The sequence below is a fragment of the Coenobita brevimanus genome, chromosome 56 (genome assembly GCF_032717465.1).
Source record: "Coenobita brevimanus isolate Jiangsu-jjx chromosome 56, ASM3271746v2, whole genome shotgun sequence".
Lineage (NCBI taxonomy): Eukaryota > Metazoa > Arthropoda > Malacostraca > Decapoda > Coenobitidae > Coenobita > Coenobita brevimanus.
In genome coordinates, this window is record NC_137009.1 from 35,380,287 (window position 1) to 35,388,204 (window position 7,918).

At 44.8% G+C, this 7,918-nt stretch overlaps 1 non-coding gene across 1 annotated transcript; it reads left to right on the plus strand.

Moving 5' to 3' along the window:
- The first annotated feature begins 2,783 nt into the window (after nt 1-2,783).
- On the plus strand, nt 2,784-2,901 carry LOC145401860 (5S ribosomal RNA). The gene has a single exon (XR_013897699.1). It is a non-coding gene; the product is annotated as a 5S ribosomal RNA (ribosomal RNA).
- The last annotated feature ends 5,017 nt before the right edge of the window (nt 2,902-7,918 follow it).

Genomic DNA, 7,918 nt, shown 5'->3' on the forward strand with positions numbered 1-7,918 from the left:
AGTGATGAATCTGGCATCAATTACATCCTGCTGAGCAAGTTCCTGTATGATTTCTTCCTCACTCATCACCATGAGATCCCTGCAAGTGATAACACCCTTGCAGGAATTAATGGATGTTGGGATCTTGGCCTCGATATCATGGCAGTGAAACTTACGCAGCTTTAGCAAGTCTTTAACCTGAGCAGAATTGAATGTCTTAACCAGGAGGTTTCCATTTCCAAGTTTTTTTACTTGTTCCACCTCTCCCGCACAGTGGTCAATCACCTTCTTGACAATAAAGGGATTGAGTCTGGACAGGGGAGTGGAACCTAAAGCATGAAGTGTCACGTAGGTCGCATTCTCAAGGGGAACGTCAAGTGGGGATCGAGTCTGGCGTCCGTCAGTCTGGGGCCGGTCAGTCACGGTAAGGTGATTATCGTCAGGACTACCTCCCCCCCTGAAGGTCGGGGAGGCAGTAGGGGCGTCCTCCATAGGTACCACTTCCCCCGCGAGGGGGAAGTGGGAAGAAAGAGAAAAACGAGCAAGGGACAGAGCACCTGGGGAAGACCCACCTAGTCTGAGATTACCCTCTCAAACCACTCTCGGGAGGACGCGCCTGTGTGTCACTCACACCCCAGAGCGATCAGTGGGGGGTACACTCCAGAGGTGAGTAAGCAAAGGCAATCTCAGGAAACAGATATAGACACTTACTATATCTCTAAAGGGCTGGGAGGAAAATTAGTACTAGCTAACCTAACTCTTAATCGCTTTATTTACAAAACTAATCCCGGTGGGGCAGCCCTGAAAGCTAGAGGAGAGCCAGAAAAACACGTCCGAACTCCCCACGACCATGCATCAAAGTCGACGTTTCTCGATTAATGCAAGCTTATATAAATTGGGGTAGAGATTCTTACCAGAGTTGCCAACTTAGCGCTTTTGGCGCTAGATCTAGTGCTTTTCATAACAATTTAGCGCCAAAAAATATTAGATTTTCTTCCATATCTAGCGCGTTATGAAGTCCAATTTAGCGCGAAAATTTGAACTGTTTACCTATAGTTTAGCGCGTTTTAAAGTTGAGCTTAGCGCTTTTGAAGATTTCTGCTTGGCAACACTGATTATTACTAGTTTAGTCGGGTTTCAGGTCAGTTTGAGTGAAGTGCAGTCGGTGTTGGTGCGGTGCTGTTAGTGAAGTTTGTGAAGAGTTGCTGGCAGGCATTGAGTGTAATTACTGTCAGTGAAGATTATTTTCGGTACTTGTGAAAACAGTGGCAAACAGTGACGGGTTATTGAAGTTTGTATATCATTGGTACTTGAGAAAACAGTGAAGTGTTAAGCATTAAGTGTAATAACTGTGAAGTGTTGTCAAGCATTAAGTGTAGTCGCAGTTAGTAAAGTGTGTATAGCTCCAGTGCTTGTGAGAACAGAGAAGTTGAAAAGCATTAAGTGGAGTTACTTGGAAAATAAAGACAGTGAACATTAAAGAGCTGGTGTTTATTTTCGCCTCAGCTGATCGTGTGTACTGCACACCTAAAGGCTGACCATAGGAAGAACAACTCACTGGGCAACGTCCTTCCTGTACTGTTCTACTGCTGTTGGAACCTGTGGCAGTGTGGGGTGAGGACGTAACAATATATATGTATGTATTTATGTATATCATCATCATGATATACCCCTGGGGGTAGGGTTTTTTTTCAAGAATACTCCTCCAGTATCCCTGCTTGTCGTACTAGGTGACTAAAAGGGTTGGTGGAGGGTTAGTGCCCCTCACCGGAAAACAACTAACTAAAAAGATGAACAAGGAGCCTCGGACAAGGACTGACCAAAAGATGACGACCAAGGACCGGACAAAGGACATGGTAATCGGAACATGAAATGTAAGAGGTGCGAATGATGAGGTGAAAGAGAGAGAGATTGTGCAGGTGCTTGAGGGTGCGAAAGTTGATGTATGTGGAGTAACTGAAACTAAATGGTGAGGTGAGAGGGTGAGAGAATGGGAGCATGGATGGGGTATATGTGCAGGAGTAGGTGAGAATGAGAGGGCAAAAGAAGGAGTGTGTATAGTTGTGAGTAAAAGGTGGAAGAAGAACATAAGAGAGTATGGATCAGTTGGGTCAAGGATTGTGCGGGTAAGATTGAAAGTTGGAATACATATGTGGGCGATTGTGTGCGTGTATGCGCCAACGCAAGATCGTGCAGAGTGAGAGAAGAGTTCTGAACAAATGTGGAAGTGTGCATGGAAAAGTTTGGTAGGAATGAGAGAGTGTTTTTGATCGGTGATATGAATGGCAAAATAAGGAATGTGAAGGTGGATGGAATAGTTGGTGAGTGGGGTGTGCCTGCTGAGATAGCTGAGAATGGCAGTGCGTTAGTGGACATTTCTGTTGGGACGGGGTTGGTGATAGCCAATACCCTCTTCTGGCATAAAATGATCCGCAGGTGTACATGGCGAGTGATGAGAAGGGTGGGTGGTGAACTGAATGAAAGGAAGGCAATGATTGATTATGTGTGTGTGGATGAAAGGATGCAAAGATGTGTTATGGATGCAAGAGCTTAAAGAGGTTGGGGGAGTGGACTCTCTGACCATTACTTGGTGATGGCCAGAATCAAGATCCAGATAAGATGGAGAAATAGAAGAGAAGGACGGGAAGAAGGAGTATTTGCAAGGAGAGTGGAAAGGTTACAGGAGGATGAGAAAAAGGCAGAATAAAAGAGAGAAGTGGAGGAACGATTGGGCAAATATGAATTGGAGCAGATGGGGGACATGGAAGGTGTGTGCAGGATATTCACAGAAGAAATATGTGCAGCACAACGGCCATACCACGTTGAGTACACCGCTTCCCGTCCGATCAGCGAAGTTAAGCATCGTTGGGTCTGGTTAGTACTTCATGGGTGACCGCCTGGGAACACCAGATGCTGTTGGCGTTCTCCCTACGTGTCAAGTGGGGTTGGTGGAGGATTAGTGCCCCTCCCTGTAAAACAATTAACTCTGGGCCCTTGGTCACCCCGTTTGGGATACATGGCGTCTGGCAATGAATGAATGTGATGTGGTGTGTGGGATGAAGAGAAAACGGAGGGGTGTGCAAGGAACAGCGTGGTGGAATGAAGAGGTGAGACAGGCTGTGGCACAAAAGAAGAACGCATACAATGAATGGATGAGAAATAGGGGCGTGGAAGAAGTTGAGAGGCGGAAGAGAGAGTTATATGTAGAAAGAAAGAGAGAGGTTAAAAGATTAGTAAGAGAGTAAGAAGAGAGTGGATGAGGAATTTGGAAGGAATTTGAGTGTAAAGTGGAGGGACTGTAAGAAAATTTTCTAGAAAGAGGTGAAGAGAGAAAGACAGGGTGGAAGTCAAGTTAGCAGGGGAGTGAAAGATAAAAATGGTAGATTACTAGTGGAGAAAGAAGAAAAAGTGAGCAGATGGAGAGAACACTTTAAGGAATTGTTGAACATAGAGGATGGAAGTGATGCGAGTATAAGTGGCTGGGAAATGGCTGGGAGAAGGAAGGAGTTGAGAAGATAGGAAGAAATCAGTAGGATAGAAGTTGTGGAAGCAATGAAGAAAGTTAAATTGGGGAAAGCCCCAGGAATTGATGGAGTGTGTGGTGAAATGTTGAAGCATGGGGGAGAGATAGTAGTAGAATGGATGTGGAAGATGTGCAGACTGGCCTGGGAGGAACGTAGAGTTCCGGAGGTTTGGAAGTCAGGTATAACTACAGTATTTCCTTGTACAAAGGAAAAGGGGAAAAAGAAGTGTGTGGTAATCATAGGGGCATTTGTCTTCTTAGTATAATAGGAAAAGTGTATGGTAGGATACTTATTGATAGAGTTAGGGAAATAACAGAGGAATTAGTTGGAGAAGAACAGGGAGGCTTTAGGAAGGGAAGAGGTTGTGTAGATCAGATATTCATTCTTAGATCTTTAGTGGTAAAGTTTCTAGAGAAGGGAAAGAAGTTGTATGCGGCTTTCATGGATTTGGAGAAAGCATATGACAGGGTGGATAGACAAGGATTGTGGAAAGTATTAAGAATAGATGGAGTAGATGGAAAGTTGTTGAATGCTGTGAAGAGTATGTATGATGGTGCTAAGGCTGCAGTGCGTGTGGATGGTGAACTGAGTGAAGTTTTCTCTTTGAAGGATGGGTTGAAACAGGGATGTGTCATGTCTTCATGGTTGTTCAATCTGTACATGGATGGGGTAATAAAAGAGGTACATGGTAGCGTAGTGGATGTTGGATGTTTGAGTGGCCCTGGTGAGAGAGGGTAGTGTTTGGAAACTCCCTGTACTGTTGTTTGCGATGACACCGTGTTGTTGAGTGAAGACGAAGGGGAGCTGCAAGGCTTGGTGGATGAGTTTGGGAGAGTGTGTAAGAAACGGAATCTAAAGGTGAATATAGGGAAGAGTAAAGTGATGGTCGTTGAGAGAGGTGAAGTCAGTGAATGTACAGCGAGGTTGGATGGTGAAGAATTGGAAAGTGTGAGTATGTTTAAGTACCTGGGTAGTGTGATGAGTAAGGATGGAGGTTTGGAGGGTGAAGTGCTTGAAAGGGTACAGCTGGGAAGAAAGGTTGCTGGTTCCTTGAAAGCAGTCATAAGAAGCAGGGAAGTGAGCATGGAAGTGAAAAAGTTACTACATGACAGTATTGTGACACCAGCTCTAACATATGGAAGTGAAGCTTGGACGTTGTTGGAAGTGCACAAGTCAAGAGTGAGAGCAGTGGAAATGAGTTATTTAAGAGGAATCTGTGGAGTCACATTGAGAGACAGGCTGACAACTGAGGATGTAAAGGAGCATTGAGATGTGGATGTGGATGTGATAGGAAGCGCTAGCAGGAATACGCTGAGGTGGTTTGGCCATGTCGAGAGGATGGAGGGTGAAAGATTGACGAAGAGAGTGTATATGAGTGAGGTGGAGAAGGGGAGAGGGAGTGGAAGGCCAAGGATGAGATGGAGGGATGGAGTGGAGAGGTATATGAGAGAGGGGTGTGTGAGTTGGGAGCGGGGCAGTGAAATGGTGGGGGACAGGGCGACGTGGAGGCGATTTGTTTGTGGCCACCCTGAACGGGATTTAGGCGTCTGGCAATAGATAGACAGATAGATCATCATCATCATCAACATCCTGTCCTCCTTTCCCACTTTAGGACAGGGTGAGGAGTAGCAATGTCCAGACAGCCCAAATTTGCCCAATCCAATGGGCCACGCATCCATTCGCTCACCACTCGAGCCCTGGAATCCTGGCTCTATCTGATACGCCAAAAACATTCACCATATTCAGTAGCTTCTGCATGAACGTATCCGATAGAGTCAATCCGGACACACTCATGTTAAAAAGAGGTGCCAAATCCCTGAACATGTGCTACTCCTCACAACATTCATCCAGCCAGCTCGATCTCTTGTCAGTCCCCTAGCCTCACCGACTTTCAAACATCTCTTACACTCATCCTCCACATCCCTCCACCTTCTCCTTGGCCTACCTTGCCTCCTTCCTCTTCAAATTCGCTGAGACATATCTTTTTCACCACTCTATTGTTATCCATTCTCTCCACATGACCATACCATCTCAGTACACTCTCTTCGATTCTGGTGTCCAGAGACTTCCACACTCCACATCTCTCACGAATCACATTGTATCGTATCCTATCCACTCTCGGTACTCCACATACATTCCTCAGCACTCCCATCTTCACTGCTCTCGCTCTTGACTTTTCATTTTCGTGCCACACCATAGTCTCACATCCGTATGTTAAAGTTGGCACTAACACTCCTTCATTTAAGCCTCGTGCAGCTGCAACACTCAAGCCTCTGTTTTTGATCAAGACCTTCAGTGTACCAGCTACTTTCCTTCCTTGTTTCACTCTACTTTCCACTTCTTTTGCACATTTTCCTCTTTTTTCCTATCACCGTACCCAGGTATTTGAATTCTCTCACAAATTCCAGTTTCTCTCCATTCTCTGTAACATCGCACTGGGAGTCACCTTCTCTCTCAATAGCCATCACTTTACTCATTTCTACATTTACTTTCAAGGCACGACTCTCATACACATTAACAAAATTCTGCACTAGTCTACCAAGTTCTTGTTCGGTATTTGCTAGTACTGCATCATCAGCCTGCATTAAATTTGAGATATTCCATCCACCACCATTCATTACCAACGCCATCCCCCTCTCCATTATTCGTGTTTTTACTTCTCTTATCACCCCATCCACATATATATTGAACAACCATGGGGACATCACCTAACTTTTCGCATGCCCACACCAATAGTGAACTACAGTATTTACTTAGATGCCCATTAACCGTTACACATGCTCCACTACCATCAAAAAGTTCTTGACGGCACCTAGCAGCTTACCATCTACACTGTACATGCGCAAAACCTTCCACAATCCTTTTCTGTTTACTTTGTCTTATGATTTTTATAGAAATATGAATGCCATAAACACCCTATAGTCCTTCTCACAAGCCTTCTCCACTATCTGTCTCACTGCAAATATTTGATCCACACATCCTCTGCCACTCTTGAAGCCACCTTGTTCATCACTCACTAGGACTTTTGATATCTCTCTTACTTTCTCTGTAATAATTTTCCCGTATACCTTCCCTACCACACTCGCTAAACCTATGCCACGATCATTCTTGAACTCACATCACTCACCTTTATTTTTGTACAGGGGTACAATCACAGCCTTTTTCCACTCTGCTGGCACAGTCTCACTCATCCATGCCTTCTTACATATCTCCAACAAGCACATATATTCCGCTCTGTCCACAACACTTAATCATCTCTGCATACACCTCATCAGCCCCAGCAGCTTTCCCATTTTTCAGCCGCTTCAGAGCACTCTTCATCTGTGCGAGAGCCACGCTTCCTAGCACTGCATTCCTTCTCTGCACACCCCAAAAACCACTCATGTTTATAGTGGCTCTGCTCTCTCTATTCCCGTTCATCAGGCATTCAAAATATTCTTTTCATCTGGTCCTTACTTCATCCCCAAGGGTTAATAATCTACCACCTACATCCTTTGCACCTTCACATTTCTTTCCTCTTTCACTTATATATTTCTGCACCTCTTTCAAGAATAACTTCCTATTTCAGAGTAGTTTGCATTAATTTTTCTTCTTGAGACCATCATTTACCTCCTTTTTACTCTCCACAAGTCCCTTCACGTGCTTCTTGCTCTCAAAATATTCAGTTCTTATTTCAGTTGAACCGAGTCCTGTAAACACTCTAGCTACTTCTTCCTCTTTTCCTCCACTGCTCTCTTAACCTTTTCATTCCACCATGCCGTACCTTTCTCCTTTGTTGTTACTCTTGCCACACCACACACACCTTTGGCATTTCTAACTTAGTAATCCTTATATGAATTCCACAGGCTGTCCAGATCCATTTCATTCCACTTCACTGATTCTAACTTCTCCCCTCCTTTGGTCCTGTATTCAATTGCCATTTCTTTGATCATCAGCTTCTCGACTTTCAGTCTTTCTCCCTGACTGCTCCTCTCTCTCCTGGTCCACCCCACTCCTTTCAGGTTGATCTTGCATTCCACAATCATATGATCTGGCAGACTGCCACATTGTCTTCTCACGCCCCTCATATCGGCAACCATTCCCAGCATCGACCTCTCTACGAGCATGCAATCAGTCAGGCTCCTTTCAACACGATCCCCGTTCCCTCTATATCATGTATATTTATGTGCAGCTTTGTGTTTGAAATATGAGTTAACAATGCACAACCTCCTTTCCTGACACATATCCTTCAGTCACTTCCCATTATCACATTCACCTGGTACTCTGTTACAACCCATTATGTTATCCTCAGGACCAGTGCTGTCTCTTCCATTCATATCACCCATTACCATCACATTATAGCTCCTGGGCGTTTGTCCTACTTCTTCATCTGGCTCATCCCAAAACCTGTCTCTCTCTCTTACTCCATGCCTCAC